General features: G+C 45.8%; 1 pseudogene; it reads left to right on the top strand.

Moving 5' to 3' along the window:
* LOC139361292 (uncharacterized) overlaps positions 1 to 16,122 on the top strand; it is a 46,538-nt pseudogene extending 30,416 nt beyond the window's left edge.
* The last annotated feature ends 7,103 nt before the right edge of the window (positions 16,123 to 23,225 follow it).

Here is a 23,225-nt window from a genome sequence, read left to right as displayed (position 1 = left end):
CTGAGGCAGGTGAGGCCAGGAGTTTGACACCAGCCTGGCCAACATGGTGAAACCTCGTCTCCACTAAAAATACAACAAATTGGCTGGGTGTGGTGGCGCACACCTGTAATCCCAGCTACTCGGAAGGCTGAGGCATGAGAATCACTTGAGCCTGGGAGGCAGAGGTTGCAGTGAGTCAAGATCGCGCCACTACACTCCAACCTGGGAGACAGAGCAAGACTGTTTCAAAAAAAAAAAAAGTTATTTCACTAACAACATATAATTACCATAAAATAAAGGAGGGTTTTAAATGAACTACACATGCAAAATACACTAGAAAAGCTACATATTTAAAGAAGCATGTAGTGAATTATTTGATAAAGCAAAATTATTTTAATTCATAAGTTACTATTCCCTTAATGCATCTGTTGTATAAATGCTGCTTCACATATGAGGTTTGTAAAAAAGCAAAATATACGTATAAATTGGTGCACATAAAGATGTTCTACAAATATAGCCAGAAGTATGCAACGAGTGATGGCAATTTTTAATTCAAATATTTTTAAATATTTCAAATTGAAACTAAATCTTATCAGTGTAAAATTGCCACAAAGACAGCTGGAAAAAAGAAAAAAGGAAAGTTATTAAAAGCTGCTTTAATTATAAAATATCGTTAAAACAAGTATTTCAAATGTATTATTTTACATGTCTAGAAAGATAGCACACAAAGCAAGATGGCCAGCTAATCCTGTCTCTATGAGTATAGGAAAAATCCAGGACACAAAGTAAATTCTGAACAGAGCTTACCGGTCTGCAGCGGGGCTTGACAAGCAAAAGGAGAGACTTGAGAGAGTTTTTTTACTTCAGGTAATTGGTAGGAGGGATGGAATTACGGATAATTGTGACCTTTTTTGTTTTTTTCAGTATTATTTTCTATTCCTTTATATGACATTTTTGAAAGAAGTAAATATATACAGTATGCTTCAGCTAGTTCTAACCAGGAGGAGCCACTCTAGATCAGTTTCCCTAGCATTCATCAGAAGACGATTAAATGCAGGCAATCACTTCCTCAGCAGCACATCTAAAAGCCTCATTGTGCAACTCAACCCTTGATGAATCACAAGCTCTTTGCAAGCACCCAGACCTAGGAGCTGCTAGATGGCCTAGGAGACTAATCTGGAGTCACCTGTGCCAGCGCCCCATGTATACGTAAGACTTCACCCGGGAGCTGGGAGACACTGCTCTGGGTATGGAGCTTTTACAGGAGCTGCAAACGCAGCCTGTGCCCCAGTTTCGTTGGGGGATTGCTTGTTTTCAAGAGTAGCATGGAGCTGGGGAGAGAAGAGTGGGGAATAGGACAAGTTAAAGCACCACAAACATTGCTGTTCTTATAGAGGTTCAGCAGCTTTTCTTGAATTAATGTCCTTTAGATTGTTGTAAACCTTTGGTTAATTTCCAGAGTTTTGAAGAAAATGATTTTGATAATTTTCCAAGTATTTTCATTGTCGTCGCGGAGGAGTGCATTTCCTTGGCTATTCCAGAAGTCCTACCTCCCCTCTGAGATTTTATAATGGTATTTCTTATGGTGATCCCAAATATACTTGGCAAGTCATCTTATAAACCACCAATAGTAGCCTCTTAAAAATTCTAAAATTACTCCACTTGGCTAACAAAATAAATGTAAATTCATTCAATAATTATTGAAGAAATTAAATTTTAAAAAATTTAAAAATTGTAATGTTGAAATTCTCAACCATGTTTATCCAGATCTTTTCCTATATTACTAACTGTTCTGGGCTTATCTTAAATACTTCTCAGAAGATTTACTTGTTTTATATCAGGATAGGCAAAGTATGGCCCATGGTGTGTTTTTGGACTGTCCGCAAGCACGGTTGCTATAATTTTTAAAAGGTTGAAAAATTTAGAAGGTTGTAAAGATGCTCATTAACTGTTTATTAGGCTTCATTAATTTTAAAATGTACAGAGGCTATCTTATTCAGCTATATTTATATCCTATTTCTAATTATTGTAAAACTATATACACTGGCAAAAACTCTTCAGATGATATATAAGGAAAAGGTCAAATATGCTACCAAATACATCCAGCTTTCCAAAGATGCTCAGAATCTTTCTGTGTCTCTCACTCCCTCCCTTAACCCACATACCACATTTAAAAAAAAAAAAAAGAAATGATACAGTGTAGTGATGCCAGTATTCTAAATGCTTGAAGGGCTTATCACATGCCCTTTCCAAGCTGTGACAGAAGCATGTCCCCTGGACCCGGGCATCCTATCAATCTCACCTCTGAAGGTGACCCAGCCTCATACTTCACTGAAACAGACCATTAGACGCCAGCACTCCCAACTTCTTTTATCTCCACTTTAACATTTCTCCACATAGTAATCCTCGCTTTTCTACTCCCTGCCATCTCAGAAAAGGAATTCTCTCTCCTCTTTTCCACAGTTAGCTTCTCAAATTTGTGTCTTTAATTCTACCCTCCCAAATATTCCAAGACTTGCTCCACTAATTATTTCCTGTCTTGGAATCTCAATCTCATCCTCTTCCCTTGATCCTTCCCCTCAGCCTTTAAAACTCCTACACCTTAAAACACTCTCTGCGGTCTGACAGCCCGTCAAACCAATGTACTCCCCATCTCTTTCCGCTGGTTCAATGACAAGATCTTTGGCCAACTTCTTTTTACTAGGTTCTCATAAGTTTTTTTTTAAATGATCAATGACCTTTTAGTTATCACAATTCTTTTGCATCTTTCTGTAGCATTTGGTCAGATTCTTGGATCTCTTCCCCTCTCATCTTTCATCACACCACCTTTCCCAGTTCTTCTATTTCTGTGACTACTCTGATTTTATCTGGTTTTTCCTTTTCCTCTCATCTCTTAAAACGAGAAGTTTTCCCCAAGTATTTGTCCTTTGCTCACTTTTCTCTCTTGGCAATTTCACTCATTCTTAAAGTTTCAGTGCTCACATCTACAGAGATAACTCCCAAATCCAAAACCTTCATTCCTGAACTTTCTCCCTGCTCAGCCTCCTTTTCTACCAGGCCACCCATCCACTCCTGTCGGTCTATCTCCATCAGGTCTCACCTGTCTTCTCCATGTCTGCTGTGGCTACCCTTGTGAAGACTATTACTGCCTGGATTCTAGTGCTAGTTTTCCAATTATTCTTTCTGCTCCCTTTCTCAGTCTCTGTTACACACTGCTGCCGAGTTAATCTCTGAAGCTCACTTCTGATCATGTCACTATTTAAAAATCGCTTGGTGTCAATATTGGGAATGTACTATATGCCACTAAACTGTTCACTTTAAAACGATTAATTTTATGTTATGTGATTTCATCTCATTAAAACAATTTTTTTAAAGAAAAGAATTAATCAACGCCTTCCTACAGGATGAAGTTCAAATGCCTTACACCTAACCTTGAATTAGACTCTCCAAGGCTGGTCCCAATCAACCTTCTCAATTTATTTCCTATTACTTCTTTTTCGTGCCTTTCATTTCAGCCTACTTGGCTTTCATGTTTTCTCCCTCCTATGACTTTGATCATGCTGTTCTATCAGCCTCTGACACTTGTTGATCTCAGCTCCACATATCCAAATAGTAGCCTTTTGTCACAATTCGAATCTCACCTTTTCCTAAAAGTCTTCCCTGATCTCATTTCCCACTTCCCATCCTAAAGCATTTGTTCACATTTCTGAACTCCTGTAACACTCATGATAGTCACGCATTATTTTACCCAACCCTAGGGTTCCTTCAGTGCACCAGACCTCGGTCCTCCATCATTCCTCAAGTACTGTTAACACTTCAAGTGTGGGGACACATTCTACTTTGACATCAACAGTCAACTTACAGTGAGAAAAGTACAATAATTGACATTAAGAGACATTTATCTGACAGTTTGTATCAGCAGTCAGTCTGACTTAGGGCTAGGCTCAAAACTGATTCTATACCAACAGCAACTACATTTAAGCTCCCTCTTATGCTACAGAAAATGAAGGGAATGAAGGGAAGGGAATGGGGGAAGAAAAAACCCTTCAGGTGCATAAATAAGGAAATCTCCCAATTGTAGGCACTGAAGCTCCACAGCAAGATGGAAGTCAATTGGGCAATATATATCTACTTTGACCCTATTTCCATTATAAATGTTCTCAACTAATTTTTTTAAACTCCATTTTATTCTGCTTTCAGGTGCTGAGAAACAATCTCTGTTACCCAAGAGCCAGCTAATCCTTTTTACCAACTATGATAATTGGCTGCCCTGATTCAGATAACATTTCTTTTTTGTGACATAGGGGTGACCACTGTTAGAAAACCCTGAAAATGTTTTAAAACAAGAACTAATGGGGCTTGGCGATTCTTGCCACGCTTTTCCAGAGCTCGGACCTTGCTATTACTTGCTCCTAGGCACCCACAAACCCTTGCTTGTTAAACTGATCTCCTTCAAAATCCAAGAAAAGCGGCATGGGGCTCCCTCCTAGGGCCCTCCTGCCCTCTCCTCACAGATGCCGACAGTGGTCCTGGTGGAGAACCGATGGGCCTGCAGGTCCTGCACCTTATCCTGGAGCTGCGCCAGGAAATTATGGATCAACCGGAAGCAGCCCAGAAGAAGGGTCTTGGCTGATCACTTCCAACTATTTAGCCGTCTCAGATTGCGGACCTCTGCGCACCCCCTGCCAAGTTCCCTCCGCCTAGGGTGGAAAGTTGCAGAGGCCACCCCACTCTTCCATCTCAGGCTCCTGGGCTTGGGATGCTCTGCACCGCAGCTTCGTCTGGCTGGGGCGGGAAGATTGAAAAGGCTCTGGAGCCTCCGCTTTTGAGCTTACTCCTCGATTGCTGGACTGCTTTCTCATAGTCCCTGTTTTGGTCAATTTCCGGTGCAGGCCAGCCTAGTTGGGTGAGGTCTGGAAAGGCCTGACTCGCCTGGTAGCCTCAAGGACTTGTACCCACCGCAGTTGTGGACCTCTGGGTCGTCATGGCAACTGTGAAATGTGGTTCTGGGGGACGTGCAGTTGAAGCCATTCGCGAGGGCAGTCCCTCCCTGTCCCCTCACGTGCTCCCCACTGCGCGCAGTACTCCGGCCTCCGTGCTTCTGAAAGCAGCCCAGAAGAAGGGTGTTAGCGATCACCTCCAGCTGTAAGCCGTTTGGCCTCTCAGATTGCAGACCTACACCCGCCCCCTGGCAGGTTCCCTCCGCCTAGTGTCGAAAGCCGCAGAGGCAGCCCCGACTCTTCCGCCACTTCCTCCCTCTTCAGCTCCAGGCTTGGGAGGCCCGCGCGCCACCGCTTTGACTGGCTGGGGCAGGAAGATTGAAACGGCTCAGGAGACTCCGCTTTTGAGCTTATTCCTCGTTTGCCCGACTATTTTTAATAGTCCCTGTACCGGTCAATTTCTGGCACAGCCCAGCTGAGTAGGGTGAGGTCTGTAAAGGCCTGACTCGCCTCTCAGCCTCAACGACTTGTACCCGCCGCCATTGCGGACTTCCGGGTCATCATGGCGATTGTGAAATGTGGGGTAGGGGGAATGCGGTTGAAACCATTTGCGCGGGCAGTGCCTTCGTGTCCCCACGTGTTCCGCAGCGAGCAGAGCACCTCCGCCTCTGCGCTTACTGGAGCATGCTGCCTTTGGTGAGGGCAGCCCCCCACACCCTCCCCAGCGTCTGCAGCCTTCCGTGCGCACAGTCCCCAAACCCGCACAGTCCCCAAGCCCGCACGTGCAGTCCCCACCTTGCCAGCAGGTCCACATACAGCCCCCCACACGCTTCCAGCCCCACTGATGCAGAACCCATCACTGCTCGCCCTTCACACACTTCAGTGGGTGTGCAGTCCCCCGAGCACGCAGCTCCACACAGCCTCCCCACATGCTCCCCAGCGCCTGCAGCCTTCTCTTAACTTCTTTTGCCAGGCCCATACATACCTGCCTGTAGGCAACGACAGGTATGGCAACCTGTCGTATGCCAGTGGATTGGCAACGACAATGGTGACAGCTGACATTTATTGAATACATCCTATGTTCCAGATGCTGCATCTCCATTTCTCAGATGAAGAATCTAAGTCTCAGGGCCTCATCCAAAACCATACAGGTAATAAGCAGTAGAGCTGGGATCTAAGCTGAGGGAATTTTACTCTAGAACTCACAGTATTAACCACAGTGCTCTCTTGGCTTGTATTTCTAAGGTACATGCTGTAACCACTTTTATTTTTTAATTTTTATTTATTTTTTTATTTTGAGATGGGGTCTCACTCTGACACCCAGGCTGGAGTGCAGTGGTGCGATTTCGGCTGATTGCAACCTTCGCCTCCCAGATTCAAGGGATTCCCTTGCCTCAGCGTCCTGAGTAGGTGGGATTACAGGCACGTGCCACCATGCCCAGCTAATTTTTTGTATTTTTAGTAGAGATGGGGATTTGCCATGTTGCCCAGGCTGGTCTTAAATTCCTGACCTCAGGAGATCTGCCAGCCTCGGCTTACCAAAGTGGTGGGATTACAGGCGTGAGCTGCCACACCCTGCCTATAACCATTCCTTTTTTAGGGAGGTGTGGTATATGGTGCTACCCTGGATCTATAGTCAGGATTTGAAGAAGAGAGAAGGTATTTGCTTTTGAAGAAGGCACCCATGCATTGTGCTGGGAAGTGGCGACTGGAGAGAGAGCTGGGAGGGGCACAGGCAGCAAGGTCCATGCTTAAAGGCAGTTATCTAGTTTGGAGAAACTTAGCTGGATAGTCAGTCCTTACATGCATTTGGCAAGCACTTATCATACACTGTAAAGACGCAATTTGTCTAGCTTGTTAGAGGGTTGGCTCTGGAGTCAGACTCCTGGCTTTGAACCCCAACTTCCCTGCCATTTTCAAATGACACTGGAGAAGTCGCAAAACCTATTTCTGTCTCAGATTCCTCCCCAGTAAAAGTTGGATATTAATAGTACCTCCTTTGGCTTGATATGAAAATTCGATGAGTTGATATATGCAGAACATCTTAGAACAGCAACTAGCTTAGAGTAAATCTTCAGTAATTGTAAACTGTGGTTATACTATGTTTTTGGCACTGAAGTCACGTTGTGGTGAATAAGATAGTGCCTGACCTCAAGAAACTCAGAGTCTAGTAATGGAGACAGGTAAACAAATACTTGCAAAGTGTGTGGCATGAGAGAGGTGTGACAGGTGGGTGGGAACCTGCAGCAGGCACATCTGACCCATCCTAGGTGTGTATGGTGCAGAGAAGTTAGCTTAGGCTTTCTAGGGGCACTGATGTCTGGGCCAAGTCTTGTAGGGCAGGGAGCTATGGGGCACATGTAGTGATCCAGCTGGGGGCTGAGCAGGAGCTGAAAGTGAGCAGCTCACATCTGTAGGATTGCCAGATTTAGCAACGGAAAGTACAGGATGCCCTATTAAATGTGAATTTCAGATAAAATAATAACTTTTAAGAATAAGTATGTGTCATGCAATATTTTTAGTATAAGTATGTCCCAAATATTGTATAGCCACACAAATTATTCATTGTTTATCTGAAATTCAGATTTCACTGGGCATCCTATGAAAAGTCTGGCAATTTTATCTGTCCACATTTAGGAAGGTGCAGTGTGTTTCAGAGTAGCTGGAGTGATGCAAGGAGGAAAGGCAGAGTGGGCCGGATGGGACTGAGAGGCACGCAGGAGGCACTTCATAAAAGACCTATGCTATGTTAAGGGATTTGGATTTTATCCTGAAATTAATGATTAGCCCTTAGAGAGCTTTAACCACAGGGACGTGAAACCACGGAGACAGCAGTGTCAGGCATGATGAAATCAGTGTCAGTTTCTATGGCTGAATAGCAAATTACTCCAAATTTAGAGTCTTAAACAGTAAACATTTATTATCTCCCAGTTTCTGTGGCTCAGGAATTCAGAGGCAACTTAGCTGAGTGGTTCTGGCTGAGGTTTCTCATGAGGTTGTAGACAAGATGGTGACCAGAGTGGCAGTTATCTAAAGGATGCACTGGAGCTGGAGAATGTGCTTCTAAGGTGACTTACTCTAATGGTTGGGAAGGCACTGCTGGTTGTCAGCAGGAGAGCTCAGTTCCTTGTCACAGGGACCCACCACAGGACAACTTGAGCCTCCTCACTATATGACAACTGGCTTAGTGATCCGAGACAGCAAAGTGACCTTAACTTTGGAAGTCACATGCTGCCTTGTCATTCCCATATATCCCAGTGTGAACACAGTTCAGCCCTGCTCAACCGGACATACAAAATTTAGACAGACACCAAACAGGACAATAGACACTGGGCAAGGACTTCTTCAGGGTCCTTAGTACAGATTTTCTATCTCAGGAGGTCAAATCTCTCATCAGTCGTTTGGGCTGGCCATCCCAGTCCTGCCTTTTCTGTCAGAAGCAAATCAGGTGTTGTTACGGGGAGGGGTGTGGAAGACATTCGCCCATTTGGGATTTCTGGTACCATAAAGATTGCTGGTGTTTAGATCGCCATACTCCATGCCCCAATGACTGGACCATCTTCTCCTTAGACCAGTGGTGGATTCAAAATAGCCACCCTGCAGACCTCCTTGCTCACCTTTTCTGTCATCCTGTAACTTCCCATGCCCTTAGATAAGGCACTGTGCAGAGAAACCTACACCCGTAGTGCTCTACTCCATCCGTCTGGATTCTTATTCTATCCCTCCGTGGCTACTGTCCTACTTTAGGAAAGATCCGAGCGGCCCCTTTCCTCCTCATCCCCATCCCTTGCCCCGCACATCTCGTTTTCCTGTGTCACTGCAAGTCCAGCCCTTCAATACTTGACTCTGCTCTCCCTCCTAGAACCCTTAAAAGAAAGGGCCGAGTTTGAACTTTCTGCCTTTGAGTCGTGGAGACACCACAGATAATTTGGGCTATAAGTTAAGGGGTGAGGGGGTCCTTGAGGAGGTAGATCTTATGTGACAAGAAGCATTAGCTACAGCTGTTTTCCTGCTTCTTCTAGCTATAATACTTCTGATACTAAGAGGTGACAATGTGCTAGCAGCCGTAGCGCTCAGCGCCTCCTCGGCCTCAGCCACTCTGGCGGCGCTTGAGGAGCCCTTCAGCCTGCCGTGGCACCGTGGGAACCCCGCTCTGGGCTGGCTGAGGCCGAAGCCATCTCCCTCTGCTTGCAGGGAGGTGTGAAGGGAGAAGTGCGGGCAGGAACTGGGGCTTCGTGCAGCGCTCACCGGCCAGTGCGAGTTCTGGCGGGCCGGGCACGGGCTTGGTGGGCCCCGCACACGGAGCGGCCGGCTGGCGGGGTCATCCGGTGCTGCTGGCCCAGGGCAATGAGGGGCTTAGCATCCAGGCCGGCAGCTGCAGAGGGTGCACCAGGTCCCCTGGCAGTGCCGGCCTGCCAGTGCTGTGCTCGAATTCTTGTGGAGCCTCAGCTGCCTCCCCGCGGGGCAGGGCTTGGGACCTGGAGCCCACCATGTCCGAGCCCCCCTCCACCATGGTCTCCCACGCGGCCCGAGCTTCCCTGTCAGGCTCTGCCCCCTGCTCCGTGGCACTTGGTCCCATCAACCACCCAAGGGCTGAGGCGTGGCAGGCGCAACTCAGGACTGGCAGGCAGCTCTGCCTGCAGCCCCGGTGCAGGATCCACTAGGTGAAGCCAGCTGGGCTCCCGAACCCGATGGGGACTTGGAGAACTTTTATATCTAGCCAGAGGATTGTGTGTGCACCAGTCAGCACTCTGTATCTAGCTAATCTGGTGGGGACTTGGAGAATTTTTATGTCTAGCTAGAGGATCGTAAATACACCAGTCAGCACTCTGTGTCTAGCTCAGGGTTTGTAAATACACCAATCAGTACTCCGTGTCTAGCTCAAGGTTTGTAAATACACCAATTGGTACTGTGTATCTAGCTAACCTAGTGGGGACTTGGAGAACTTTTCTGTCTAGCACTCTGTGTCTAGCTCAAGGATTGTAAACGCACCAATCAGCACTCTGTCAAAACGGACCAATCAGCTCTCTGTAAAATGGACCAATCAACTCTCTGTAAAATGAACCAATCAGCTCTCTGTAAACTGGACCAATCAGCAAGATGTGGGTGGGGTCAGATAAGGTAATAAAAGCAGGCTGCTGGAACCAGTAGTGGCAACCTTAGGGGTCCCCCTCAACGCTGTGGAAGTCTTGTTCTTTCACTCTTTATAATAAATCTTGGTGCTGCTCACTCTTTGGGTCCACGCCGCCTTTAAGAGCTGTAACACTCACCACAAAGGTCTGCAGCTTCACTCCTGTCAGCGAGGCCACAAACCCACCAAAAGGAAGAAACTCCAGACACATTTGAATATCTGAAGGAACAAACTCCAGACACACACTGTCTTTAAGAACTGTAACACTCACCGCGATGGTCCGTGGATTCATTCTTGAAATCCGCGAGACCAAGAACCTACCAATTCCGGACACAATACTACAGCCCCCAGGCCGTGAATATCTCTGTGCTGCGTTTAATAATTCTGCTGAAATTTTGTTAATTGCCTCCATAATGGAAAACTCTTCTTTCCAGCCCCATAGAGATTGGAGCCCTCTCCAGTGTATGTTACAGTATTTCTCTGGGCTTCTCAGAGGATTATGGAGTTCACCTTAAAAAAGGCAAATTCCGGACACTGTGAAGTAGATTGTTCACAGTTTGGAACCGGGTGGCCTCCAGAAGGGTCACTGAACCCCACAACTGTCCAGGCTGTGTGATGGGTCGTCGCTGAAACTCCTGGACACCCCAGTTTCCCTACATTGATCAATGGCTAGAGTTGGTCCGGAGCCCTCCTCCATGGCTTCGCTCATGTGCCATTCATGATCCCACCTACAAGATCCTTTAGAGCCAGACTGCACTTTTGCCCAAACCCTCGGCTCCTCTCGTACTGCCTCCTTCTGAAGAAGGAAAGTTTTTCTCATCCAGGTCCACCACCCTGTAACCCTCCTGCTCCCCGAGAATCTTCCCTTGTCTCCTTGACTACATCCCCTGGGGCCTCTCCACCTATAGTCACCTGATCATGGCCTTGGCCGGAGACGGTGGCCCCACTCTTCTCGTTGAGAGATGCCCAAATCCCTCTGGACAGTGAGTGCGCTGCTCCATTTTTAGTTTATGTCCCCTTCTCTGCTTCTGACCTGTACAATTGGAAGGCTCATAATCCCCCCTTCTCTGAAAAGCACCAGGTCTTGACCTCACTGATGGAGTCTGTGCTCCAGACTCACTGACCCACCTGGGATGACTGTTAGCAACTCCTTTTAGCCCTTTTCACCTTTGAAGAGAGGGACCGTATCCGAAGAGAGGCCAGAAAGTATTTCCTCACATCAGCCGGTAGCCCAGGGGAGGAAGCCCAGGACCTCCTTGAGGTTTTCCCCTCTACCTGGCCTGATTGAGATCCAAACTCCTTGGGTGGGAAGAGAGCTTTGTATGGTTTTCACTGGTATTTCTTCAAAGGTATCAAGGGAGCCGCTGGAAAATCCATGAATCTATCCAAGACAACTGAAGTTGTCCAGGGGCTTGATGAGTCACCAGGAGCATTTCTAGAATGCTTCCTGGAGGCCTATCGGACTTAACACCGCTTTCAACCCAGTGGCTCCCAAGAATAGCTGTGCTATTGATTTGGCATTTGTGACTCTGGCAGCCCCTGATACTAAAAGAAAATTACAAAAGCTGGAAAGATTTGCTGGAATGAGTATCAGCCAACTTTTAGAAATAGCCCAGAAAGTTTATGACAATCGAGTTTGAAAAGCAAAAACAGGCAGCTTAGGCAGCTGAAAGAGCTGCTGATAAAGCATCAAAAAGGCAAAAATCTTAGTAGCCGCCATCCAGAGAGCCAAGAAGGAAGGACCCCCATCACAAAACACTGGCCAGGGGACCCTGGGTCCCTGCCAGGAAGGCCAAAAAGGTGAGCGGGCTCCCCTACAAAGAAACCAATGCACATATTGCAAACAGATTGGACACTGGAAAAAGGAATGCCCATTAAAACCAGAAGAAAAACCAGAAAAGAAAAAGGTCCTCATCCTCCCCGCTACGGAGGAATCTGACGATTGACAGGGCTGGGGCACCCTCTCCGTTGGTCCCCAGGAGCCCATGGTGACCGCCACAGTGGGGGACCAGCTTTACGCTTCCTAATTGACACAGGGGTGGAACACTCGTCCTGCAAACACCCTTGGGCAGTGTCTCTAATAAAAAGGTGGCTGTGCAAGGGGCTACTGGAACTATTCAGGAATATCCAGTCACCCACTCACGAGAGGTGAGTTTGGGACAGGAAAGAGTAACCCACTCGTTTCTCGTGGTCCAAGAGTGCCCCTTCCCCCTCCTTGGATGAGACCTGCTTCATAAGTTGCAGGCATCCATCTCCTTCTCGGCCCAACAAGCTCACCTCACCGTTAGGGGACCCAGCACCCGCTACCGCCCAGCTCCTGCTAACTACCCCTCCGTTGGAGAAGTATCTCTTAGTTTCGTCCTCACAACCACTGGAGAATAAAACTAATCCTCTCCTACTGGATTTACAGACTCCGTTTCCTCGAGTCTGGGCCGAGTCAAACTGCCCACGACTGGCAAAGTACCATCTGCCGGTAGTTGTAGAACTGTTGGCCACCACCCTGCCAGTTCAGGTAAAACAATATCCTATGAGTCAGCAGACTAGAGAGGGAATCAATCCCCATATTCATCGACTATTACCAGCTGGTATACTCACACTGTGTCAGTCTGCCTGGAATACTCCATTTTTGCCAGTCCGGAAACCTGGGACAAATGATTACCAGCCGGTACAGGACTTGCGGGAAGTTAACAAGCAGACAGTCACCGTCCATCTAACTGTCCGTAACCCTTATACTTTACTCAGCCTGCTTCTGCCAGAACATATAGTATACACTGTCCGTGACTTAAAGGATGCTTTATTTGCTATTCTTCTGGCCCCCAAAAGCTAACCTATCTTTGCTTTTGAATGGACAGATCCTGGCTCAGGAGACACCACCCAATTAACCTGGACTCGGTTACCCCAGGGTTTTAAAAATTCCCCCACCCTTGTTGGGGAAGTCCTCCAACAAGATCTTATACCATTCTGAGCCAGTCACCCTAACTGCACTCTTCTCCAGTACATGGACGACCTGTTACTGCCTATCAAAACTACTGACAGCTGCCTGCAACACACTAGGGACCTACTTTACCTCCTTCAGGAACTTGGGTGTCAGGTCTCAGCCAAGAGGGCCCAGCTTTGTCTTCCCAGAGTTTCCTACTTAGGGTATGAGATAAACAAATGAAAAGGGACACTCACTAGTGCTCAGAAGGAAACCATCCTGCAGATCCCTACTCCCACCACCAAGAGACAGGTACGTGAATTCCTGGGGGCCATGGGATACTGTCGTTTACGGATATTGGCGTTCGCAGAAATCGCCAAGCCCCTGTACTCTGCTACCGGAGGAAATGGCCCGCTAGTTTGGACTGACAAAGAAGAGCAGGCTTTTCACAGTCTAAAGAAGGCATTAACTGAGGCCCCTGCTCTTGCCCTCCCAAATATCTCAAAACCATTTCATCTTTTTGTGCATGAGAGCGAGGGATTTGCTAAAGGGGTACTTACTCAGACTTTGGGACCATGGCGACGTCCGGTGGCCTATTTGTCTAAGAGACTGAACCCTGTGGCCTCCGGGTGGCCAAGTTGTCTGTGAGCCATAGTGGCAACAGCAAGCCTGGTCCAGGAGGCTGATAAACTGACTGGGCCAGAATTTAACCCTTACAGCTCCTCATGCCATAGAGACTTTGCTATGAAGTGCTTCTGGCAAATGGATGTTGAGCGCTCGCATCCTACAATATCAGAGTTTACTGTTAGATCAGCCTCGTTTAACTTTCTCTCCCACAAGGTGTTTAAATCCAGTTACCTTGCTCCCTGATCCAGACCTTACCACACCTGTCCTTTACTGCGAAGAACTGTTAGAGACTACAGAAACTGGCCGACCTGATCTCCAAGATGTGCCTCTAAAGGAGGTGGACGCCACTGTCTACAGAGAGTAGCAGCTTCCTTGAACAGGGAGTATGAAAGGCTGGTGCAGTCGTTACTACGGAGACAGATGTACTGTGGGCCCAGTCACTGCTGGCAGGTACCTTGGCACAGAAGGCTGAATTGGTCGTCCTCACTCAGGCTCTCCGATGGGGTAAGGATAAACATATTAACATCTGCACTGACAGCAGGTATGCTTCTGCTACTGTACATGTACACGGAGCCATCTATCAAGAGTGAGGGCTACTCACCTCAATAGGAAAGACTGTTAAAAACAAAGAAATTTTGACCCTGCTTGAAGCTGTTTGGCTTCTTCGGCAGGTGGCTGTAATTCACTGCAAGGGATATCAAAGAGAAGACTCGGCCGTTGCCCGTGGTAACCAAAGAACAGACTCTGTAGCCGGAGAGGCAGCTCGGCTCCCAGTCACGCCTTTGACCCTGCTGCCCACTGTGTTCTTTCCGCAACCTGACTTACCAAATCACCCAGAATACTCCCCAGAGGAAGAAAAACAAGCTTTGGATCTTCAAGCCAGTAAAAATCAGGAAGGTTGGTGGATTCTTCCTGATTCCAGAATCTTCATGCCCCGAGCCCTCGGGAAAACTTTAATCAGTCGTCTGCATTGTACCACCCATTTGGGAGGAGTAAAACTGGCCCAGCTTTGTAGGAGCCATTTCAAGATCCCCCACCTTCAGGACTTAAGTAACCAAGCAGCTCTCCGTTGTATGGCTTGTACTCAGGTAAACGCCAAACAAGATCCCAAGCCCAACCCAGGCCACCGCCTCTGGGGAGGCTCGCCAGGAGAAAGGTGGGAAGTTGAATTTACAGAAATAAAACCGCACTGGGCAGGGTATAAATACCTCCTAGTGCTAATAGACACCTTTTCCGGATGGACTGAGGCATTTGCCACCAAAAACGAAACTGCCACCATGGTAGTTAGGCTTTTACTCAATGAAATCATCCCTCCACATGGGCTGCCTCTTGCCATAGGGTCTGATAATGGACCAGCCTTCACCTGGACCATAGCTCAGTTGGTCAGCAAGGCATTAAACATTCAATGGAAACTCCATTGTGCCTATTGACCCCAGAGCTCTGGACAGGTAGAATGCATGAACCACACCCTAAAAGGTGTTCTTACTAAGTTAATCCTAGAGACTGGTGAGAATTGGGTAAAGCTCCTTCCTTTAGCCCTTCTTAGAGTAAGATGCACCTCTTACCGGGCTGGGTTTTCACCTTTTGAAATCATGTATGGAAGGGCTCCGCCTATCTTGCCTAAGCTAAGGGATACCCATTTAGCAGAAATCTCACAAGCTAATTTGTTACAGTACTTCAGTCTTCTCCAACAGGTGCGAGACATCATCCAGCCGCTTGTCCGGGGAGCGCACTCCAATCCAGTTCCTGACCGGAGTGACCTGGTGTATGTTAAAAAGTTCCAGAGAAAAGGATTCACTCTTGCCTGGAAAGGACCTCATACTGTCATCCTCACCACACCGATGGCTCTGAAGGTGGACGGCGTTCCTGCTTGGATTCATCACTCTCACATCAAAAAGGCCAACAGAGCCCAGCAGGAAACATAGGTCCCCAAGCCTGGGCCAGGCCCTTTAAAACTGCACCTAAGTCGAGTGAAGCCATCAAATTAATTCTTTTTATTTATCTCTTTTGTTTGTTTTCGCCTATTATGCCCTCTGCTCCGTCCTACTCTTTTCTCCTCACTTCTTTCGTGACAGGACGTGTGTTTGCAAACACTGCTTGGAAGACAGGAACCTCCAAGGAAGTCTCTCTTACAGTCGATTTATGTGCTTTGTTCCCAGAGCCTGTCCGCACCCACGAAGAACAACGCAACCTGCCGGTCATGGGAGCAGGACACGTTGACCTGGCTGCAGGACGCGGACACACAGGAAGCCGGACTGGATGTGGGAGTTCTGGAGGTGCAGAAAAAGGACTCCAGAGCGTTGACTTTTACCTCTGTCCTGGAAATCACCCTGACACTAGCTGTCGAGATTCTTACCAGTTTTTCTGCCCTCACTGGTCATGTGTAACCCTAGCCACTTTCCCTGGAGGATCAACCTGGTCCTCAACCCTCTCCATAACTCGCACTTCCCGTCCTAGACCACATACTATGGGAAATTGTAACCCTCTTATTGTAACTGTCCGTAACCCTGGTTCAGCTCAATGGTATTGTGGCATGTCATGGGGATTAAGGCTTTGTATCTCGGGATTTGATGTTGGAACTGTGTTCACCATTTAGGAAAAGGTCCTGGTCCCATGGAGCCCTCCTAAGCCAATTGGACCTTTAATGATTTTGGTGACCCTATGTTCCAAAGACACCAAGACAGGGTCGATTTAACTATCCCGCCACCACTCCTTGTTCCCAGATCTCAGTTACAACGACAACATCTCCAACCCAGCCTGATGTCCATTCTGGACGGGGTGCATCGCCTCCTTAATCTCACCCAGCCTAAATTAGCCCAGGATTGTTGGTTGTGCCTAAACGCCAAACCCCCATATTATGTTGGATTAGGAGTAGAAGCCATGATTAAAATTGACTCTCTTTCTTGTCGTACTTGGCCCCATGCCGTTACACTAGGAGACGTGTCAGGGAACGCCTCCTGTGTAATTAGCACCGGCTATAACTTATCTGCTTCTCCCTTTCAGGCTACCTGTAATCAGTCTCTACTTACTTCCTTAAACACCTCAGTCTCTAACCAGGCAACCAACAATACCTGGCTGGCCTGCACTTCAGGCCTCACTCGTTGCATCAATGGGACTGAACCTGGACCTCTCCTGTGCGTGTTAGTTCACGTACTGCCCCAAGTTTACGTGTACAGCGGGCCAGAAAGGCAACTTCTCATCGCTCCCCTTGAATTACATTCCAGGTTTTGCAGAGCTGCCCCACTCCTCGTACCCCTTCTGGCCGGCCTTAGCATAGCTGGATCAGCATCCATTGGCATGGCTGCCCTTGTTCAGGGAGAAACTGGACTAATGTCCCTGTCTTAGCAAGTAGATGCTGATTTAAGCAATCTCCAGTCAGCCATAAATATGCTACATACCTAGGTAGAGTCTCTAGCTGAAGTAGTACTTCAAAACTGCCAAGGCCTAGATCTGCTATTTCTCTCCCAGGGAGGGTTACGTGCAACTCTAGGAGAGAGTTGTTTCTGTGCCAATCAGTCTGGGGTCATAAAGGATACTCTCCAAAAAGTTCGAGAAAATCTAGATCGATGTCAACAGGAATGGGAAAATAACATCCCCTGGTACCAAAACATGTTTAACTGGAATCCATGGCTGACTGATCACTGGACCGGGGGGACCCCTTCTCCTCCTCTTGTTAGGTTTAGTCTTCGAGCCTTGTATATTGAATTGGTTTCTTAACTTTATAAAGCAGCGCATAGCTTCTATCAAACTTATGTGTCTTAAAACCCAATAAAACCCGCTTGTTATTACTGAAGAATCAATGATTTGATTCTCCAAAACATGAGTAGGGAATGTGATACCCTACCCTGTTTTAACCTGAGTGACTCTCTTAGCTGAGGGAGCCGGAGAGACTCCATTTTAGCTTCTTCACTTGCAGCCCCCTTATCCCCCTCCCTTAAGGGAATAACTAGTGCAAGTTGACTCCAAACACATCCAGGAATGCACTTACTGATAAGATATTGAGGCAAGCTGTACCAGCAGCTCCTGGGGACTTGCTCAGTGGATGGTACCCAAGCCCCTGCATTTATCTCTTTGTGATAGTTTAAGCCCCTGCACCTAGAACTTTTTTTTTTTTCTGTATCTCTGTAAGCATTTTTTTTTTTTTTTAACATTTTGCCTGTTCCGCTTCTGTAAAAATTGCTTCAGCTAGGCTCTCCCTTCCCTAGTTAGACCACGGTATAAAAAGAAATCTAGCCCCTTCTTCCAGGCCGAGAGAATTTTGAGCTCTAGCCATCTCTCGGTCGCCAGCAATAAAAGGACTCCTGAATTAGTCTCAGAGTGTGGCGTTTCTCTATAACTCCCTTGGTTACAACGTATCATCTATATATCTATCAATCATCTATCAATTACCTGTCTGTATCAACTATCATCAATATATCCATCTATCAATCATCTATTATCTATCAATTATATCAACTATCATCTATATATCCCTCTATCAATCATCTAATTGCCTATCAATGATCTATATCAACTATCATCTATATATCCATCTATCAACCATCTATCATCGATTATCTATATAAACTGTCATCTATATATCCATATATCATCTATCAATTATGTCAACTATCATCTGTCATCTCTCATCATATCTATTATCTATCTGTATCATCTCTCTTCTATCCATCAATCATCTATCTAATCATCTATTTTTTGAAAGGCCTGTAAACTTGTTAACATATATATACACAGGCATTTTAACAAGTGTTTTCCTTGGAGAAGCGAGGATAGAAACTAACCTGTAGGAAGAGTGCCCTCTGCTGCCACTTGTTCAAAATAGCTCTTCTGCCTGGCCGTACCGAGGAAAACCTCCTAAAAGTTTCTTAGCCTTCTGGCTGCTGTCCATAACAAAAAATAAATAAGTAGCATCTTTGCCTCTTAAAATATCTTTAAGATTTCTTTTCTGTTTTGTAGACAGCCATGTTGCTACATTTTTCCATTTGGTTTTATTCTTTCCATGGCAACCATAAAGCAAACATAACTAAGAAACAGACTGGATAATTATGCAGTACACAGAAAGCATTTCTTCCAAACTCTTAATAAACTCAATCCTTTTCTAGGTGCACAAATCCATAGGTCAGAGTCAAGATTACCCCACCAGGAATAGCTCATCATTGTAGGCAGGAGGAAATGGCTTTATTTACTCCAGAGCACCCAGGAAAAAGTTCTGACCTTTACGACCAGCTCTGCTTGCTATTCCAGGGGAAAGCAGGAAGTGAGGGGCGGAAGGACAGATCCATAAATGTTCTATGACAATTACTTGGCAGCACTGTTTCAAAGAAACAAGGGAAGTCTTTACTTGGCATTCTGTACTAAGCAGTGCATTGAAATGGGTTGGTTCCAGCTCTGGACTGCCCACCCACACCTGGCCCCTCTGGGCATACTAAACACACACAGGAGTGACACCACTACCCCAGGTGTTAACCTGGAAACTTCCCTCCCTTCCATGCATCATCCCTGCTTTCATCTCCGTAGTTGACAGATTCTCAGGGTCTGTTGTGTGGATTCTGGGATCAGCTTCTGAGCTCTTGCCCTTCTCTGAAACATCACTGTTGGCTCTCTTTTAACTCAGGACTCTGCAGGGCTCTTGATTCTGAAATACTTGCAACTTCAGGGAGAAGACATTCCCTTGGCCAGCTTCATCCCAGCATCTAGTTGGGGAAAGAAGATTGGACATGCTACATTTTTGGGCAAGATGTTTATCTTTTCCAAACCTATTTCCTGATCTATAAAATGGGAATGATAAAAGAACTCACATCATCAAGCTTTTGTGAGAATTACAACTGATAAAGGATAAATGTCGATTATCATAATATAGTAATAAAATAAGTATTATGGAATATTATTGAAGCCTGCCTGCCTTTCTTTCTCTCTCTCTCTCTCTCTTTCTTTTCTTTCCTTCCTTCCTTCTTTCTTTCCTCCTTTCTTTCTATCTTTCCTTCCTTCCTTCCTTTTTTTTTTTTTTTTTTCGAGACAGAGTTCCACTCTTGTTGCTCAGGCTGTAGTGCAATGGCACGATCTCAGCTTCCTGCAACCTCCACCTCCTCGGTTCAAGTCATTCTCCTGCCTCAGCCTCCTGAGTAGCTGGGATTACAGGCGGCTGCCACCACACCCAGCCGAGATTTTGTATTTTTAGTAGAGATGGGGTTTCACCATGTTAGCCAGGCTGGTCTTGAGCTCCTGACCTCAGGTGATCTGCCCACCTTGGCCTCCCAAAGTGCTGGGATTACAGGTGTGAGCCACCGTGCCTGGCCCTGGACAGAGGGCAAATATTAATATACGGGTATCTAGTGGCTGCGACCAGGCCGGAGAGAGGAAGGTTAAAAAATCAAGGGAAGGAGTTTTGTCCCTAAGTTTAAAAATACATAACATTGAGACTGGAGATAAATAGACCAAATACAAACAATGGTTAGCTTTAGCTTTTTGTTTTATTTTCAGCTTTAAGGTTTTTTTTTTTTTGTGGATACATAATGGGGGAATATATTTATGGGTTACATGAGATATTTTCATACAGGCATGCAATGTATAATAATCACATCAAGGAAAATAGGACATCTGTCACCTGAAGTATTTATCCTTTGTCTTACAAACAATTCAATTCTACTGTTTTATTTTAAAATGTAAAATTAAATTATTTTTTACTGTAGTCACCCTGTTGTGCTATCAAATGTTAGGTCTTATTCATTATTTCTAACTTTTTTTTTTTGAGACAGCTTCGCCCTGTTACCCAGGCTGGAGTGCAGTAGCGTGATCTCGGCTCACTGCAACCTCTGCCTCCTGGGCTCAAGTGATTATCCTGCCTTAGTATCCCAAACAGCTGGGATTACAGGCACATTCTAGCATGCCTAGCTAATTTTTGTATTTTTAGTAGAGACAGGGGTTTCACCACATTGGCCAGGCTGGTCTCGAACTCCTGGCTTCAAGTGAGCCACTTGCCTCAGCCTCCCAAAGTGCTGGGATTACAGGTGTGAGCCACCGCAGCTGGCACTATTTTTTATACCCATTAACCAGGCCCACTTCCCCCAATCCCCAACTACCCTTCCCAGCCTGTAGTAACAACCATTCTACTCTCTGTCTCTGTGAGTTCAGTTGTTTTAATTTTTAACTCCCACAAAAAAATGAGAACACACAGTTTTTCTTTCTGTGCTTGGCTTATTTCACTTAACATAATAAACTCCAATTCCACGACAATGGTTATCTTTGAGTGGGGAATTTATAGGTGATTACTTTTTTTTCTTCTCCTATTTTTCAAATTTTCTGTAATGAGTACTTTTTAAATACTTTTTAAATAGAAAATATGAAATTTTGTTGTTAAAAAGGCATCATTTTTTCTTTCTTTTCACTGACTTACACGATTAATACATGATCATATTCTCAATCTAAAGCTTACAAGCCAGAGGTAAGGCTCAAACCCCTCATGGACACACACACAAACACGACCGCTGCCACACCAAACACAGTCACTTCCCAGAGGTAGTCTCTTCAGAACTTGTCGAGTGGGGAGTAATCATCTCTTGCCACTAGATGAACAATAGGGCCATTCTAGAGGCTCTCTGGTCAGTCATAGGTGATGGACACTTCCACATTTTCCTCCTTGTAAGACAGAGGGTCCATCTGGAAATTTTGAATACCCAGTGTAAGGTACACAGCAAACCGTCCTGTGCCAGAGGGGAAAAAACTGAGCCTGATTCTGATCAAAACTGTAGATCAGTGGTTTTCAATATTGGTTGCATACTGGGATCATCTGAGGTAGTTTAAAAAATTCCTGTGTCTCAGTTTCCCCCCCTCCCCCCGAGTCTCTGGTATAATTGCTCTTGGACTTGCCTGGGCTTTAGGGATATTTATTTATTTATGTATTTATTATTATTATTATTATTATTATTTTTTTGAGACCCAGTCTCACTCTGTTGCCCAGGCTGGAGTGCAGAGGCGTGATCTTAGCTCACTACAACCTCTGCCTCCCGGGTTCAAATGATTCTCCTGCTTTAGCCTCCTGAAGAGCTGGGACTACAGGCACCCACCAACACACCTGGCTAATGTTTGTGTTTTTAGTAGAGTTGGGGTTTCACGATGTTGGCCAAGCTGGTCTCGAACTCCTGAACTCAGGTGATCCACCTGCCTCGGCCTCCCGAAGTGCTGGGATTACAGGTGTGAGCCACCGTGCCCGGCCAGCTTCAGGGTTTTTAAGAGCTCCCCAGATAATTGTAGTGAGCTACCTTTGAGAATCATTGCTCCAGATTTAACATCCAATTTATAGAAAATACAGTGGTAAGGATAGAAGAACAGCATGGAGTGCAATAAGCAATAGCCACACTGGGACATGCTATAGGACAAACACTCAGTTTTTTTAGTTTTCTTTTCTTTTTTTTGAGACGGAGTCTCCATCTGTCGCCCAGGCTGGGGTGCAGTGGCGCTATCTCGGCTCACTGCAAGCTCTGCCTCCCGGGTTCAGGCCATTCTGCCTCAGCCTCCAGAGTAGCTGGGACTACAGGTGCCCGCCACCACGCCCAGCTAATTTTTTGCATTTTTAGTAGAGACTGGGTTTCACCGTGTTAGCCAGCATGGTCTCAATCTCCTGACCTTGTGATCCGCCCACCTCTGCCTCCCAAAGTGCTGGGATTACAGGTGTGAGCCACCGCACCCAGCAACACTCAGTTTCTTTACAAAAAGTTGTAAGAGTAAAAGGTGAGGAGGAGAGAGGAACCTACAGGTTGAAAGCGACTAAATTACTAATTGCAATGTGTAAAGAGATCTTTTTGGATCTTCAGGTGAACAAAGAAAACATGAAAAGTTTTACACATCAAACAGGAATATTTGAACATTCAGTAGATATTTGATATTAAGGGATTGTTTTTAATTTTGAGGTTATAATAATGTGGGTTTTTTTTATTTTTATTTTTTAAACTTTTATTTTAGGTTCATGGGTACATGTGCAGGTTTGTTACACAGGTAAATTCATATTATGGAGGTTTGTTGTACAGACTGCTTTATCACCCAGGTACTAAGCCTAGTACCCAATAGTTATTTTTTTCTGCTCCTCTCCCTCCTCCCTACCTGAGGCCTGGGGTAGGCCTCAGTGTCTGTTGTTGTTTTACTTTTAAAACAGTTTTTATCTTTCAGAGACATGTTGAAATAACTGAATGAAGTATCTCCAGATTATATATCTGAGATTTACGTGAAAAGAAGCCTATGAGAGGGAGGAGTGGGTGAGGGTGTTGATTTAAAAAAAATGATTGGCCATGAGTTGATAATTGTTGAAGCTGGGCAATGGGTACATAGGAACTCGGTATTCTGTTTCATCTATTTTTGTATGCTTAAACATTTCCAAAATAAGAAGTTTTTTTTAGAATGCTCAGTCCAAGATATTAATTAACAATTTAGTTCTTATTTATAGATAGAACATCTTTTTCCCACTACAGCGTGCAGTTCTTGGCTGTCTTCTTTTGGGGAGACAGGTGTGACCATCTGTCCTGCTCCTTGCCCATCCCCACCGCCTCTCCCCTGCTGACTGTTGCTTCCCAAGGCCAAGGCCAGAGGGTGGAGTAGACATGAGGGCATTAGACCATTAGACAGCTCTCATTTACTGAGT

Source organism: Macaca nemestrina, unplaced genomic scaffold (genome assembly GCF_043159975.1).
Source record: "Macaca nemestrina isolate mMacNem1 unplaced genomic scaffold, mMacNem.hap1 Scaffold_139, whole genome shotgun sequence".
NCBI classification, from domain to species: Eukaryota; Metazoa; Chordata; class Mammalia; order Primates; family Cercopithecidae; genus Macaca; species Macaca nemestrina.
This window is presented reverse-complemented; position numbering and strand designations above follow the sequence as displayed.